The following is an 18,421-nucleotide window of genomic DNA, read 5'->3' as shown; positions in this document are numbered from 1 at the left end:
CAGGCTCGAAAGGGGAAGGTGCAGAATGTATTGTTACAGTCATAGCTCGGATGTAGAGAAAGATCAACTTAGTGAGAGGTAGGTCCATCCAAAAGTCTGATGGCAGCAGGGAAGAAACTGTTCTTGAGTCGGTTGGTACGTGACCTCAGACTTTTGCATCTTGTGTACAAATTGACTGCTGCGTTTCCTCCATTAGAGCAGTAAATACACTTCAAATTGAAACACTCTGAAGTTGTGAAAGGCACTATATAAATGAAATCGTTTAGTCCTTTTAACCTTACCTGACAATGTGAAATCTCCAATTGATCCAGCTTTTATTTTTGCTTTTAGTTTCATGACTTCAACAAACAATTTGTGAAATAAGTAACTGCCTATTTTGATGCATCTCCTCTTATGTAAAAGCTTTTTATAAAGAAAGCAAGGTGAATGTGTCATCGCTGAAGTCTCAACACTGCTAGAAAATCCAATTCAAATAAGTTTTCTTGAAAAGCGTGATGCATTCAAACCTGTGAAAAGATTTTATGGCCTTCCGCAAAAATACAATGCTGGATGATGTGACTGTACTTGTCCATTATAAATCAAGTCGAAAGGCAGTTCATATTGCCAGGATTACATCAGCTCTCAATAAAATTTGCAAATTTGAGTTCACTGATCTGCCTGTGAGGATATTGATAAAAGTTGCTGCAAAAATATTGCTGGATATGTCAACTAATCAGAGGTGATGGATGGTGCTAAGGTAACCCTTCTCTTTATTTCACTCCAGTAGTCACAGCAGTTTCAGCTGTGGTGCAGTATGGAGGAAGCACTCTCTGAGCGCTGTGGATTGAAGCTCAACTTCAGAGCCTTGAGTGTGTAATCCAGGCTGACACTCCATAGAATCCCGACAGTGCAGAAGGAGGCCTTTCGGCCCATCGAGTCTGTACCGACCACAATCCCACCCAGGCCCTATTCCCATAACCCTCAATTACCCTGCTAATTCCCCTGACACTAGGGTTAATTTACCCATGGTCAATCAACCTAACCCGCACAATTTTGAACTGTGGGAGGAAATCGGAGCACCCGGAGGAAACCCGCGCAGACACGGGGAGAAAGTGCAAACTCCACACAGACAGTGACCCGAGGCTGGCATTGAACTTGGGTCCTTGGCACTGTGAGGCAGCAGTGCTAACCACTGTGCCACCATGCCTCCAGTACAGTACTGAGGGGGTTCTGCATTGTAGGACGTGCCATCTTTCATTGGGGCATTAAGTTGATGCCCCCTCCCAACTTTCTCCTCCCAGGACATAAAATACCCCATGGCAATATTTTGAAGAAGACCAGGGATGGTTTCCCTGGTGTCCTGGTCAATATTTATCTCACAAACAGCAACAGCAAAACAGATCCTATCATTGCAGTTTGTGGGATCTTGCTGTGTGTAAATTGGCCGCAATATTTTCTCCATTACAACTGTGACCACACTTCGTAAGCTCTCCATCGCCTGTAATTCACTTTCTTTTTAAAATGTATTTATTAGTGTCACAAGTGGGCTTACATTAACACTCCAATGAACTTACTGTGAAAATCTCCTAGTCTCCACACTCCGGTGCCTGTTCGGGTACACTGAGGAAAAGTTTAGCATGGCCAATGCATCTAATCAGCACATCTTTCAGACAGCGGGAGGAAACCAGAGCACCCAGAGGAAACCCACGCGGACACGGAGAGAATGTACAGACTCTGCACAGACAGTGACCCAAGCTGGGTTGGCTTATCAGGAGAAAGAGTAGACTGGGATGTTACTCATTGGAATTTAGAGGAATGAGGGGGACCTTTTAAAAATATATAAAATTATGAAGGGAACAGATAAGATAAAAGTAGGGAGGTGAAATTGGAACTAGGGGGCATAGCTTCAAAGTAAGGGGAGCAGATTTAGGACTGAGTTGAGGAGGAACTTCTTCACCCAAAGGGTTGGTGAATCTGTGGAATTCCCTGCCCAGTGAAGCAGTTGAGGCTACCTCATTGAATGTTTTTAAGGCAAAAATAGATAGATTTTTGAACATTAAAGGAATTAAGGGTTACGGTGAGTGAGCAGGTAAGTGGAAAAGATCAGCCATGATCTTATTGAATGGTGGAGCAGGCTCGAGGGGCCAGATGGTCGACCCCTACTCCGAGTGAGGATGTTGTTATGTCCCTTGCGCTGTGAGGCAGCAGTGCTAACCACTGTGCCACCATGCCGCTCTTGGGACGACATTTATGAGAAGTGCAGTATGAACCCAAATGGCAGAGAGATAAGGAAGTCAATCTCTGTCAGCCAGCAATCAGCAAACACTGTCGGCTAGAAATTGCTCATGGCAACTCTGGGGGCAAATATTTTGTATGACATTCCTCTGGTCTTTAATTTAATAAATACATCAACCCTCTTAAAATAAATTGACTCAAGTGCCAGAACTCTTATCACCTCACCCGCCCCAGAATCAGCGCAGGCAATGTTTCCAGAACGGAAATCTCCGTTGGCCTCAGGTGGGATTTTACGATCTTGCCCGAGCGAGACTGTAAAATCCCGTCCAATGTCTCCATAAAAGTAACAGACATAAAGCTCTGACGAAGGGTCATCCAGATTCAAAATGTTGGCTCTATTCTCTCTCCATAGGAGCTGTCAGACCTGTTGACACTTTCCAGCATTTTCTGCTTTTGTTAAAGATGTCTTAGCTGTATTGAACATTCATCTGCTAATTCCCCTGACATTAAACGTTAGCACTGAGAAAACTGAGGAAGGAATGGATAAACAAGGCAGTTTGTGGCCATTCATTCTAATTTATGGGAATAATGTCTATGTTTTTGTTGTCTTAATGGCAGTCTTTGCAAACTTGGGTCAGCAGTGCAAACAAATATTCTGCAAGATCCGTCTAACATTCCATTCTGCAGCTCCAACAGGGTCGTTCCAGAGTTCAAGTAGCTCATGAACCGACATGTCCTGGAACATTTGGTCAACTTCCATTCTGTGTATGCTCTTTGCACCATTTTGTTGCGATTCCAGTTTATCAATATTACAGAATCCAACCATTAGTAAGATCAGTATAAAAACTGCTTTTATCTGTTCGCAACAGTCCCAACAAATCCCAAACAAATTCCAGCACAAAAACAGAAAGTGTTGGAAAATCTCAGCAGGTCTGACAGCGTCTGTGGAGAGAGAACAGAGCCAACGTTTTGAGTCTGGATGACCCTTCATCAGAACTCATTCATGTACATGTTCATTAAAGAATTTAAAGAAATCAATGTTTGTGTTTCCACAATCAATAATCGTCTGCCAATTAAAAACAATTTCACTTCTCAGTGCCCTCACTGTTTCCATTCCCCACCCCGCCAACACACATATTCATCAATATAATTTTTCGGGGAGGATGGTAACTTTGTAAACACGGCCACAATAATGATCGATAGAAAGTTATTATCTGTCCGCAAAAGATTACAGAGGAATTCACAGAAATCGCTGTCCCCTAGTTCTGGATAAAGGATCATAGAATTATACAGCACAGAATAAGGCTGTTCATCCCATCATCTCTGTGCCAGCTCTTTGAAAGGACTGTCCAATTAAAATTACTGTCCCCTGCTCATTACATACACAATTGCAAATTTTGTCATATAAGTGGGTGATCACACACCCCATGGGGAATTCTCCCCTCCCACCCTACACGGGAATTGTAGCGGGCAGGGGGTGGACCCCACAAAGATCCATTGACCTTGGGTGGGATTCTCCAGTTTTGGGACGAGCATGACCAGAGAACCTCATTCCACATTTGTAAAGGGGCTATCCTGTTTTTAAGCCCAATTGCGGTTTCCCTCCTTTTTCTGAAGAAGTTGCAAACCATCCTGTATTGGCAGCCTCCTGATGTGGATTTCATTTCACAAAACTTCATTTCAACAATTGGCCAGTGTTTCTGAAACAACACTAAGATTAAACATCGGGCAGCATAATGTTATTGTATTATTCCAAAATGATTTAGATGGTCATGCATATGTATGTATGTATATTAACAACACTACATCAGTCATGACTGCATTACAGCCACTGCATACACTGGGAAAAAACAGCGTATGGCAAAAACTGTAGGTCAAACGAAGGAAAGAGATATCTGGTGTTGGTTGTGGTGCTCACATCATTAATAACTGTCCGCAAACACCATCTGACTGTCTTCTAATTAACTTGGAGCCCTTTGTCATGACATTTTACACATACCTCCACATATACACTGTTCACGTTGACAACTTCTGCTGATTTATTGACCTTGAGTTAAAGGTAAAGTCACCATAATCTCAGATGACCATAGGCTGCTGCCCCTTTGAGATGGGAGGGCTGACCGGTGGTGCTTTAACGTGAGGGTCGCCACAGCTCAGGTGAGGTTGAGAAGGCAGGGCCTTCATAGAATCACTGAATCCCTACAGTGCAGAAGGAGACCATTCTGTCCATCGAGTCTGCACCGACCACAACCCCACCCAGGCCCTATCCCCATAACCCTACTTATTTACTCTTCATAAATAACCTCAGCTGGTACAGGAATTGAAACCATGTTGTTGGCATCGGTCTGCATCAGCAACCAGCCATCCAGCCAAGTTCGCTAAGTTCCTCGATCATGGTAACACAGGGTTCCTCTCTCTTGAACCAGTGCTCGACAGAGCTTTGTTGATATTTTTCATAGGCGCGAGGCACATTTTCCCACTCAAGACAATGGCCCACACCGTTGAAGAAAGTCTTCAATGATCTTCACCTGGGCTTTCTTTTGCTATCAAAGCAAACAGTCAGCGTTCAGAGGGTTGTCCAGGCAATCGAGAAAAACAATTTGGTGACAGCGGTTGCACTGCATGTTCGTGCGCTTCAAGATAATTTAACGGAGAGGGCTCAGGGAAAGGTTTGCCACCTCAGACTCAAAGATCCCGGTGCTGGAAGGTGCGGAAATGAAAGAAGACGATTATTACAATGCAATCGAGGATTCTTTCTCAACATCTCCGAATTACTCAAAGCTTTGAGCGCACAGAAGATTCTGAGTCACACAGAAAGTCAGCCCCGGTTGAGAAACATGCCAGTGTGGGATAATATACAAAGCAGAAATATACAAAGCAGAGGCTCTGACGAAGGGTCATCTAGATTTGAAACGCTGGCTCCAATCTCTCTCCATAGATGCTGTCAGACCTGCTGAGATTTTCCAGCATTTTTCTGTTTTTATTTCAGATTCCAGCATCCGCAGTATTTTGCGTTGAATATACAAAGCAGACCTGCCTCACAAGAATTTCCACCCTAACTTTGATAGATTTTTGATGAATTGGCAAACACAAAAGCTAATATACTCCCATCCTATATGTGGCTGGGGCACTCAGAAAGTACCCACATCTGAAAGGTCCCAGAAGGTTTCAGAAGGGATAGATTACAATGCAATAGAATACGCAGATTCAACAAAGGCACTTGAGTTTGTTTTGCAATAAATACAGAAAATTCTGGAAAACCTCATCAGGTCTGGCAGCATCTGTGGAGAGAGAAACAGAGTTACAGGTTTTGAGTTCGTATGATTCAGACTTCGAAATGTTGTGTGGGTTTTCCAGTCTTGCCAATCCCGAGATTGGAAATTCCCACCCGAGGTCAATAGGCTTCTCAGCAGTCCATCCAATTTTTCTGCCCCACCCGCAACAATTCCTACAGCGGGTAGAACCAGAATATTTACCCCGCTAACTCTGTTTCTCTCTCTCCAGATGCTGCCTGACTCTCTGAGTTTGCACTTTCAGTTTTTACTTCCAGCACTTCCCAATACCAGTCCTGTCCAGCACTTCCTGTTTTTACTTCAGATTTCCAGCATCTGCAGCATTTTGCTTTCATTTGAAAGTTTTTTTTTGTGTTTCTGACATGCCTTCGCGACACACGACAGCGCAGAGTCGCTGAGCAGAAACTGATAGCCAAGTTCCGCACACACAAGGACGGCCTCAACCGGGATATTGGGTTTATGTCACACTATTTGTAACTCCCACAGTTGCGTGGACCTGCAGAGTTTCACTGGCTGTCTTGTCTGGAGACAATACACATCTTTTTAGCCTGTCTTGATGCTCTCTCCACTCCCATTGTTTTGTTTCTTAAAGACTGGATTAGTTGTAAGTATTCGCATTCCAACCATTATTCATGTAAATTGAGTCTGTGTCTTTATAAGTTCTGTTTGTGAACAGAATTCCCACTCACCTGAAGAAGGGGCTCAGAGCCTCGAAAGCTTGTGTGGCTTTTGCTACCAAATAAACCTGTTGGACTTTAACCTGGTGTTGTTAAACTTCTTACTGTGTTTACCCCAGTCCAACGCCGGCATCTCCACATCATGAAAGTCAGAAGACAGGTGTTTATGTCTCTGAGGAACATTGCTTAAATTGGAACCAATAGAGATAGCAGCAGTTAAGATTTATACTTTGTCATGTTTAAGCATTTCAATTGGTGGCAATTATGCTGATTTAGTTAAACTGCATTGTTAAATAAAGTTTATTTTAGTAAAAGCTTTCTAATGGGTCAACAGAATCACACCTGAGTGAAACAAATTATGCTCACACTAATGGCAAAATCAAAAAATAGGCTAACTTCATACCATGGTGTTTCTAATCTAGTCCTGAACAATACTTACATTTTTTAAAAACTTATAATCAACGTTATAAAATGGAGTATTTATTTTTGATAAGAACTCAGTGAAGTTTATCTTAATTTGAACATTTGTTCAGCATGCTTCTGATCAACTGCCGATAAATGCATTTGAATGTCAATAATTTTACCCGTTGTCCTCTGTTCAGCTGAGGGAAGTATGATCACACTAACCATACCAAGCATTTATCCTTTCTCAAAATTATTACTGAATTTGCTTCGAGCCTTCAGTCATTGTATAACAGATTGTAAAGACCTCACTGAATTGATAAGAAACATTGGTGCATCACCCTCTGCTCCCCGGATGTTTTCGACAATTAACCTAAATCTGTGTCCTCAGGTTAGTGACCCTCCTATCAGTCAACAATCTACACAATCAAAATTCTCATAATTTTGAACACTTCCATTGAATCCTCTTGTTACCTCCTCTGTTCTGGGAACAATCCTGTTTTCTTCAATCTCTACATATAAATGATGTCCTTCAACCCTGACCCTTTTTAACTGATTAAGCAATATGCTAGCACTAACTAGTGTCCTAGGCCCAACCGTCTTCAGCTGCTTCATCAATGACCTTCCCTCCATCATAAGGTCAGAACTGGGGATGGTCACTGATAATTGCACCATGTTCAGCACCGTTTGTAGCTCCTCAGATACTGAAGCAGTCCATGTACAAATGCAACAAGTTCTGGACAATATCCAGGCTTAAGCTAACAAGTGGCATGTAACATTCATGTTACACAAGTGCCAGGCAATGACCATCACCAATAAGAGATGCTCTAACCTCCTCCCCTTGACATTCAATTGTTTTACTATCACTGAATCCCCCACTGTCAACACCTTTGGGTTTAACATTGAGCAGAAGCTCAGCTAGACTTGCCACATAAACACAATGACTACAAGAGCAGGTCAGAGGCTAGTAAAACTGTGGCGAGTAACACACCTTTTGATTCCCTAAAACCTATCCATCCTCTACAAGGCACAAGTCAAGAGAATAATAGAATACTCCCCACTTGCCTGAATGGGTGCAGCTCCAACAACACTCAAGAAGCTTGACACCATCCAGAACAAAACAGCCTGCTGATTGGCACTACATCTACAAACATTCAATCCCTCCACCACCAACATTTAGTGGCAGCAGAAATTCACCAAAGATCCTTTGACAGCACCTTCCAAACCCACAACCACTTCCATCTAGAAGGACAGGGTCAACAGATTCATGGGAACACTCATCACCTGCAAGCTCCCCTCCAAGCCACTAGGCATCCTGACCTGGAAATATGTCGCCATTCCTTCGCAGTCACTGGGTCAAAATCATGGAATTCCCTCCCTAACAGCATGGTGGGTCAACCCACCACACGTGGACTGCAGCGATCTAAAAAGGCAGCTCACTGCCACCTTCTCAAGGGCTACTAGGGATGGACAACAAATGCTGGCCAGCCAGCGACGCCCATGTCCCACGAATGAATAAAACAACTAATTGAAGCATGGGAGTCTCAGACCAGTATGTAGAAAAATGCAAAGATTGCCATCTACATCAAAAACAGACTTAGAGTAAATCATTGCTGTCTAGATGAAGGGAAAGCTACATAGAGAAGAATTAAAAAATGGATCAATAAAGGGTAAGAACAATTGACAACTTCCTCCCAGAGACCATGGATACGGCAGATCTTATTTCATGTAATTGAATCACGAAGTGTAATCTTAACAGTTCATTTTGTGGGCAGGTGGGAAGTTATAGTCCATTATGAGTGATCAACAGATGTATCAGCCTTCAGAAATCTAAGATTTCTCAGAAGGAACCTCAAATAGACCATTCTGACACTCACAGCGGGTCTCCTATCTTTAAGGGGAATTCATTGAACCTCTATTGATCTTGATAACTGTGTCAACATAACCTCAGGCAGTTCTTCCATCATTTCGCTGCAGATGGAAAGATAAGAGAGGGTGAAGGGTTTTCCAAGAAGCGTTCACTATTGTTGAGGCTCATTTAGAAATGAGCCGAGTTTTTAGTTTTCTAACTGTGACAATAACATTGAGAAGATGAGGATTGGGTTGGGTGGGGATTAAATTAAAGGCTGGCAGTCTACCACCTTGCCCGCCACGGAATCAGAGCGGCTGAGGGTCCGACAATGGAAATCCCCATTGACCTCAGGTGAGAATTTCCGGTCATGCTCGAGCAAGCCCGTAGAATCCTGTCATCTACGTTAGAGCACTGGCTCATGACTCAAGTCACAAAAGTATCAAATCAAGGTGACAGATCTCCAGAAAATGGAAGGACTGATGAGAATCCTGCTGAGTGATGTTCAATATTCATTACCATTCAACAGAATGTAGATGAAACACTGACTTACCTGAAAGAAACATTAGTGGACTGATGTGCCAGTGGTGGGTGGCACGGTGGCACAGTGTCTAGCACTGCTGCCTTGCAGTGCCAGGGACCAGTGTTCAATTCCGGCCTTGGGTGGTGTTCGCATGTCCTCCCTGTGTCTGAATTGGTTTTCTTGCACAATCCAAAGCTGTGCAGATTAGCTGGATTGGCCATGCTAAATTGACTCTTAGTGTAGGTTAGGGGGATTAGTGGGGTAAATACTTGGGGTTATGGGATGCGCCTGGGTTAGATGCTCTTTCGGAGAGTCAGTGCAGACTAGATGGGCCAAATGGCCTTCTTCTGTACTGTAAGGATTCTATGTGCCTGATTATTTTTTTACTTTAAATTTCAGGAGTTATCGTTACACAAATTTGGTTATGTCAAATCAAAACCAGTTCCATGAGCTCACAATCTAGGCTGACACCAGGCTTCCAGTGTAGTGCTGAGGGACTGCTGCATTGTTGGAAGTGGTATCTTTCTGATAAGACATTAAAGCAAGGTTTTGTCTACTCTCTCAGCAGGTGTAAAAAATCCCATGCCACTATTTCGAAGAAAAGCAAGGAAGTTCCTCCCTGTATCCTGAGCAACGTTTATCTAATGTATAAGGCTCTGGTCAGATCCCATTTGGAGTAATGTGAGCAGTTTTGGGCCCCATATCTGAGGAAGAATGTGCTGGCCTTGGAAAGGGTCCAGAGGAGGTTCACAAGAATGGTCCCTGGAATGAAGAGCTTGTTGTATGAGGAATGGTTGAGGACTTTGGGTCTGTATTCGTGGGAGTTTAGAAGGATGAGGGGAGATCTTATTGAAACTTACAGAGTACTGTGAGGCCTGGATAGAGTGGATGTGGAGAGGATGTTTCCACTAGTAGGAAAAATTAGAACCAGAGGGCACAACCTCAGGCTAAAGGGACGATTCTTTAAAACAAAGATGAGGAGGAATTTCTTCAGCCAGAAAGTGGTGAATCTGTGGAACTCTGCCACAGAAGGCTGTGGAGGCGAGGTCATTGAGTGTCTTTAAGACAGAGATAGATAGGTTCTTGATTAATAAGAGGATCAGGGGTTATAGGGAAAAGGCAGGAGAATGGGAATGAGAAAAATATCAGCCATGATTGAATGGTGGAGCAGACACGATGGGCCAAGTGGCCTAATTCTGCTCCTATGTCTTATGGTCTTATGGTCTAACAGAAGAAAAAGATCTGGTCATTAGCACAATGTTATTTATGGTATAAGGAAAGGGTTAAAGGATTGACAATAAGTGCAGAGCAGTTTTGTCATGTGGAAATTGGATGGGTGCAATACTTACTAATTACATCAAAGCTTATTAATTGCATTGTAAATTGCTAAATTTAATGGGACAATTCACATTGAAATAGAAGTTAATCAAACTGACCAAAGCTGGACAGATAATCACAGTGATTCAGGATGAGGACCATATTTAGCTACTTCAATGGAAGGCAATTTGGAAATATGCTAACCAACCGTTGATCATACAGCCAATTGAGTAATCTGTATCCAGAAGAGGATTGTGCATGAGTTCTTTCAAAAACTGTATTTTGTATGTGAATCCCTGAAAATGTCCCACAAAAGGAGTGCCAGAGAAGAAAGACAGAAGACATTTCAACAGGAAGAATCTCTGTGAACCAAATAGGAAGATCCCAATCAAAGATCATTCCTAAGTGACCTGTCATCATCTCAGATCGGCCAGTTCTTCACGCTGATGGAATCTTCTGGCCCCATCGATGGTGACCCCTCAACGCGGGCTTCCCAGTAGTGGGGTGGTAAAATCAATAGAAAATCCCACTGACAGCGGCGGGACCAGAAGTTCCCACCATGGGGCAACAGCGAGTCTCCTCTCGTCACCGAGAGATACGCAGCATAGGGAGGAGGAGGGTGGGGGGGTAAGAAATCCCACTCCATAATAACCTTCTCTGCTCTAAGGCAAGTGATGTCCTGTGACGAGATTCATACCTTGCATACCTCTAACCTATCCACAGAGCTGTCCTGAAAAGGTTACGGGGCTTGACACGAATTACAAGCAAATATTACCAGCAGAGTTCTGATAACAAAAAATTGAAGTTGTCTCTCAGCTGTTCACAATGTATTAGAGCTACCTATGATATTACAAACTGAACCATAGATAAATACTGATTCTCAGTACATGCTGATTTATTCGCTTCTGTTGGATTCTAAATGACAAACTTACTGGAAAATAAAGAAAAATATCAATGTGATAGGATTTAGTGCACAATTTTCTCTTCTGCATTTTGATTCCTCATTCTGACCTTGAGGATGGAGCAGACGGCCTCAGATCCAGTTTGCGACTGACTATTGTCTCCCATGGGATATGTGATGCCACGCTTGCGGTATTATAGATGAATCATTTAAATATTTGCAACATATGTTAAGCTCTGAGAGCAGAGTGAAGAAGATTAGATTGAGCCATTGCAATGTGAGGAGCACACTCTGTTCTGCCACAGCGAAAAAACACCAAATAAATTCCATCGGCACGAACCCCCCCCCCGCCCCAGGACGATTATTATCAATAAGATAATGATCTTATCTTTTAAAGTAGGTTCACTAAAGATTTTACTTAAAGAAAGAAGACTTCCCTCTGTACAGCACCTTTCACAACTTAGGAATGTTCCAAAGCACCTTAGAGCCAATGAACTACTTTTGTCACTGTTGTATTGTAAGAAACATGGGGATCAGTTTGTGCACAGCAAGATCCCACAAATAGCAATGTGATAGCGGTTAGGCAATGTTGTCACGGTTGTTCTAATGCAAAAGGAATGTTGTCATTTATTGCAAGGGGAATGAAGTATTGAAGGGGTGTTTTGCTAAAGTTGTACAGGGAATTGGTGAGACTACATCTGGAGCACTGTGTACAGTTTTATTTTCTTTGTTTCTGAAAGGATATAAATGCATTAGACGCAGTTCAGAGAAGATTCACTCAACTCCTGTTGTCCCCCCCCATCCCACTCATTACCACCCCCACCCCCCTCCCCCCCTACAACAAATAATTTTTGGATTTGTGCAGACACAGGCACCGGAATTTTACCGGACGACCTGCCACAGGAATCGGAGTTGGCGAGGGGCGAACAACAGGAAGGTCCGTTGACCTCGGGCAGAACTTTATAGTTTCGGGACGGGCAAGGCTGCAAAATCATGGAATCCCCACAGAAGGAGGCCATTCGGCCCTTCGAGACTGCACCAACAACAATCTCACCCAAGCCCTCGGCCTTATGCCCGTAACCTCACCAACAACTAATCTCCCTGACATCCCCATAACACGCAGGAGCAAGTTAGCATGGCCAATCAACCTAATCTGCACATCTTTGGACTGTGGGAGGAAAGCAGAATGCCTGGCGGAAACCCACGCAGACACGGGAAGAATGTGCAAACTCCACTCAGACAGTCACCCAAGTCGGGAATCGAACCTGGGTTCCTGGCGCTGGGAGGCAGCAGTACTAACCACTGTGCCACCGTGCCGCCCAGGGTATGGGGCAAGCATAAATTAGTTGTCTTATTGTACTCACTATTATCCCCAGATATCTCCGCAATTAGTTGAAATAACACCCTAAAAAAAAAACAACCTGTCCCCAGTACAGAACACCCTGTGTTTCGACTGACAGAGCACAAGCTCAAAGCAAATAGACTGTCTACAAAAATTCCCCAATAGTGACATAAATAACCGGTTCAAATCCTTCTGCAGCTCCTTTGATTCCCAGCTGAACATTGCTGCGAGTTAACTGTCGCCCCCATTCTGTGAAAACAAAGTCACAGCGGCTTGTTTAAATCTGACACAATGCAAAAAAGAAACTCCTCCATTGTCCCACAAAACCCTCAGACCAATATCACTACGATTTGGCTGAAAACATTTACAGTTTCCCACCCGGCAGAATTGCTAGGGCACAGAAGAGGCTATTTGGCCCATCGTGTCCGCACTGGCTCTTCAAACGAGCATCATGACTTTGTGCCATTCCCCTGCCTTTTCCCCATACCCCTGTACATTTTTTCTTTTCAAATAATCATCTAATATCATTTAGAATGCCCTCGAACCTGCCTCCACCACACTTCCAGACAGTGCATCCCAGACCCCAACCATTCGTTGTGTGAAAATTGCTTCTTCCCATCACATTTGCTTCCTTTGCAAATCACTTTCAATCTGTGCCCTCTTGCTCCTGATCCTTTTACAAGAGGGACTAGTTTCTCCCAATCTACTCTGTCCAATTCCTTCATGATTTTGAACATCTCTATCTAATCTCCTCTTAGCCTTCTTCTCTCCCAGGAGAACAGTCCCAATTCCTCCAATCTATCCTTTTAATTGAAGTTTCTCATCCTTGGAGCCATTCTTGTAAACCTCTTCTGCACTCTCCCCAAGGCATTCACATCCTTCCTATGGTGTGGCGCCCAGAACTGTACACAACATTCCAGCTGAGTGTCTTGTATAAGTTCAGCATAACTCAATGACCCTATTAATAAGTCATAGAATCATCGAATCCCTACATGCAGAAGGAGGCCATTTGGCCCATTGCGTCTGCACTGACCACAATCCCACCCAGACCCTATTTCCATAACCCCTCATATTTACCTTGCTAATCCCCCTGACACTAGGCTTAATTTAGCATGGCCAATCAACCTAACTCACACACCTTTGGACTGTGGGAGGAAACCGGAGCACCCAGAGGAAACCCACGCAGACACGGGGAGAATGTGCAAACTCCACACAGACAGTGACCTAAGGCCGGAATTGAATCCGGGTCCCTGGCGCTGTGAGGCAGCAGTGCTAACCACTGTGCCACTGTGCTGCCCAACAGTAAAGAGTGTTCAGCATAGAACCAAAGGAAGGATATATTGACCTTTGAGGGCGGATTGACCAGAATGATGGTGAGGTTCAAAGGGTTAACTCATCAACATTGTTGCAATGTATTAAGAGAATACATTGCAACAATCAGGCTTGTATTTTGTTGAATCTAAATGGTCGGGTTAGCTAAGGTTTTCAGGCAATAATCACGATCAGAAATCCCTTGAGACTGGCTCTGATTCAGACCTCCCTCAAAGAGAAGGTTGCAATAACAATAATAAGACATGACAGGATCTGGAGTCAAATGGGGCCACTTGAGGATAGCATCATCACTGTCACAATCTGTAAGTTTGCACATTGAACATCTCTTTGGTCACCGACATTACCTTGCTTCCTTCCCTACTGCATAAACGGTTTGGATCAATGAAGGGGGCTTGGCTCAAAACGCATGCGAGCAAATGCATCCAGAATATTAGGAAAGTGCACAATATTCTTAAAGTCTTGCTAGGTTTATCCATCCTCTGCGTATAAAGGAAAGAGACATACCAATTCGCTTGAATAAGCAATGCAATTGCACAGAGGAGGTTACCTAATGCCTGCGAGAGGATCAGAAAGACATGGCAGCATTGAGGTTGAGTGAAATCATCATTGTTCAAGGCTAGTGCAGTCCGAAACTGACATCTGACTCATTCTATCTGCCAACCGCTCCACATAAGAACGCACAAGCTCGATTGATTGGTTAAAAGGGTCCGATGCATTCTGCCAGTCAGGTAATTAGGAAAATAGATTCGGACAAAAGCACACATGAGGAACATCTCTTTGGTCACCTTCATTATCTTTGTGCTTCATGGAAGATTCAGCGATTCGCACCCTGACACTCATCTCTCTCTCCATTCCACTGGATCAGGCAGGCAAACCCAAGAAGGTGGAAATAAATAGGTTCAGCCATTCGTATTTTGAAGAGAAAATTGAATTTGATCGGATGCCTTAGCCCACAGTATAAAATTTAAAGATTCTGCAGGTAAAAGGAAACATGCAGTTGGTGAGGACATTCTTTCTGGCAATGATCTGATAGAAAAACGGTGGCACTGGGAAACTATATCCTTTACCCTGAGTGTCCAGAATTGCACCCTTCAATTACCTTGGTGCACTTTTCCGGAAAGCATTTGGACATCATTCCATCAAAGTCAATAAACTAACTGGTGCTTCCTCCCCCATTATTTGCTCTAAAAGACAAACACAGGGGGTGAGTGCAAAGAAACGCAGATACTTTGAGAGTGAAAATCTGCATGTCTAGAATTCCATGATTGAGATGAATCAAGAGGCAGAAGGAGGTGAAACTCGACAGGATGTTCTCCAAGTAATTGATGTTAGATTTCAAAATCCTTAAACTTGTGTCAAAAGTTCAGGGTTGCAAAGGAGAGCTGCAATGACTGTCCGCCACTCTCCAAGATCTTAGCTGCACTTGATGGAACACAATGGATTGAATGGCCTCCTTCTGCAGTTTCTGTAATTTGTAAACCTGGAACTAATGGGAAATGATGGTCAATCTGCAAATCTTCCATTCAATAATATAAAGCCCAAGGAATTCACAAACGATGCAATCATCCCCTTTGTGCTTCCACACTCACCTATGACTGGGGGATTTTCACAGTGACTTCATTGCAGTATTAATGTAAACCTACTTGTGACATTAATAAATAAACTTAAAACAATACAATTTTTACATGGATGCAGTAATTGTGGTGCGGGACTAGCAAATCCAGGGTTCTGAATTCATTACCCCAACAATGTGAAACCATATATAAATCCAGCAAAGGCAGGGCTGAGTGAAAATGTCCCCTTAAACCTCACAGTACATTAACCTGTTTTGTGTTTGAATATAAGAGTCATAGGCTGAAATTTAACTGCCCCGCCTGCCATGGGAATCGGAGCGGACGAGGGGTGGACCATGGAAATGTCCTTTGACCTTGGATGGGATTTTACAGTTTCAGGATAAGCGAGGAAATAAAATCCCACATTTAGGGCCTGATTTTACCATTTCGATTCAAAGTGCTGAAACTAGGAATGTTTCTGATCCAATTAGTAAACCCTGTTCTCAGGCGCTTCCATACGCACTCTGCCTGAAAAAAAATCAGCGATTCCGAATTGTGCTGCAGAAGCCTGTGGGCGGGGCTTAACGCGCCCAAAACGCTGCAGCTCCGATCTGAGCCTACAATTGCGCATGTGCAGTAAAAAAAATAGAAAAACGCTCCTCAGCCACATTGCTCCCGGGCCACAGACATTGCCCCACCCCCACAATATAATCGTCCCCTTTATTCACCCACCACCCCTCCCCTGTTACCCAGATCAATCGCGGCTCCCTGCCCCCACTTCCACCTCCATCGATCGCACGCAGAGTGGCAGCGGACCCCCCCCCCCGCACCAGAGAATGATCTGGCCCGCTTCCCTCTTCCTCCCCCCCTCCAGAGATCCATCTGGCCCGCCTTCCTTCCCCCCAACAGAGAATGACCTGACCCGCCTCCCTCCCCCCCCCACCAGAGAACGATCTGACCCGCATCCCTCCCCCCTCCAGAGAATGATCTGACCCACCTCCCTCCTCCTTCCCCCCCTCAACCCCACCAGAGAGCAATCTGACCCGCCTTCCTCCCCCCCTCCCCACCACCAAACTGAGTTAGAGAGCTGCTGGAAGCTCTGAACTTACCTCCTCAGAAGCTGAAGCACCTGAAATGGACTTTTGTGGACCATGTCTCTTTCACGCCGAATCTGGATGGGTGAACGTGGTGACAAAGGAAGAAATGCCGGTAAGTTTGGGCAAATGCATTTAAATTTCGGGCACGGTGCCGATCACGGCCATTTTAGCCGCTTGCTAAAGGGGGAACGGGCACAGAGGCGGGCGTGGATCGCACTACTCGCCTCACGCCCAACTTCACCTAATTTTCGTGCCTGGAAATGGGTGTAATTTGTTGTAAAATTGGGCCCTTAGAGTCATAGAGCAAGTAAATAACAACAAAAACATGCACTTTGTAGCACCCTGAACATGGTAAGTGTCCCATGGTGCTTCAGTGGAGTTTGTTCAGCTGAAATCTGGCACTGTTCCACAAAAGGAGATGTCCAGGCAAGTGACCTTGTTACAGAGCTAGGTTTTAAGATTAAAAACAGAAAGTGCTGAAAAACTTGTTGGACGCGATCTTTCCTGCCCTTCATGTTACATTCCCGTTGTAGTGAGGTTGGAGAATTTGGCAACCAGCCAAATCTCCATTCACCATGGCGGGATGGGAAAATCCCGTCGGCGTGACCAATGGTAAGATTCCGGTCAACATGTCTGGCAGCATCTGAGGAGAGAGAGAGAGACAGAGCTAATTGCTCGGATTTTCATTTTAGTGACAAATAAGAGGAGTTGGGAAAAATTCAAGGATCGGCCAGCCTGACTTGGGAGAAAGTGCCCAGCCACTCAGGATCCTTATTGCTGCGGGCCAGATATGGGCTGTGGCCCAGGAGGAAGTATGAAGGCCCCACAAGGGGGTGCTGTGTGTGGAGGTGGGCTGCTTAAAAGGCCTGCCTCAGTGCTGTGGGACTTCATCCCAATGCAAACAAAAATTCAAAGACCTCCAGCCCTTATGTTTCACACACATTACACCCTCCAAACACTCCCCATGCCTCATCCACGCCATCTCATGCCCCCACCCACCCCCTATGTCCTCTCATGACCCTATGCCAGGTTCTGTCCTCCATCCGCCTCCTCAGGTCCCTCATGAACTCTGCCAGGTCCTGCCCTTTCACCAAATCCCGATGTACCCTATGTCCCCTGTGCTAGGCTCTGGCATGTCCAAGGGCATTGAGCCACTGTAGACTTTCCAAAAGCAATGAACACCACAGTGTAAAGTGAAATCTGTGGGGAAAAAAAGCTTTGAAAAAGTGCTATCCATTGATCACTTTTTCTTATGAAAAGATGTTGAACTGGGAAACTAATAAAAGTATCAATTATTCAGGCCACTTGAAACTTCATAAACTACAAACACTTGAAATCACTTGAGTTATGTCAACAAATATTGTGAAATTTCTGCAGAGATCATAGAACCTGAACTGTCACTCAAACAATGTTTCTCCTGGGGCACAGGTGTTCCATTATTTTAATTAATATCTGAGCTGTCAGCCAAGCCCCATTGTATATGATTCTGAATTTCTCTAGAAACATCTCCACCTCATTGTCTCTCAGTTCAGAAGACGAGTCATATAGGACTCAAAATATTGGCCTGGATTTTCACTGAGCCTAGTTGATTTGGCTAAAAATGGCAGGCAGATCCTGATTCTGGGATTCCGACCGTGTTCCCAGGCTGTGCGATTTTTAGTTGTGCCTTTAAAGGATGAAGGCTGTTTCATGTCAGAAGTCCACATCCAATCCCTCTGACCTGGCCGGCAGCGTTGCAGAGATAGGTATCTCCTTCTCCTATGCAATTTCCATGGAGTTGCGCCAGGTTTTTAAAGATTAGTGGTACTCATCCCCTTCAAAGAGTCATGAACCCTTCTGCATATCAGGGGATGTTTTACAAGGTAAGTTCAAAAGGTCCTTCTCATGCCCTCCTGCGAAGCCACACTCCCACCAACCCCCT

The 18,421-nt window shown here is 44.2% G+C and overlaps 1 long non-coding RNA gene across 2 annotated transcripts in view; it reads left to right on the top strand.

Annotated features, from left to right (window-relative positions):
- Nucleotides 1–18,421, top strand: part of LOC144492994 (uncharacterized) — a 33,587-nt gene that overhangs the window by 917 nt on the left and 14,249 nt on the right. Inside the window, exon 2 of one of the 2 annotated variants that reach the window (XR_013497667.1) lies at nt 12,042–15,528. The exons of the other annotated variant lie outside the window; for it this stretch is intronic. This is a non-coding gene — a long non-coding RNA (uncharacterized LOC144492994). Of the gene's footprint in view, nt 1–12,041; nt 15,529–18,421 lie in introns of those variants that run through there. 2 annotated transcript variants of the gene reach the window in all.

The sequence above is a fragment of the Mustelus asterias genome, chromosome 4, assembly GCF_964213995.1.
Source record: "Mustelus asterias chromosome 4, sMusAst1.hap1.1, whole genome shotgun sequence".
Lineage (NCBI taxonomy): Eukaryota > Metazoa > Chordata > Chondrichthyes > Carcharhiniformes > Triakidae > Mustelus > Mustelus asterias.
The sequence above is the reverse complement of the archived record's forward strand: the minus strand, read 5'-3'. Positions and strand labels throughout refer to the sequence as shown.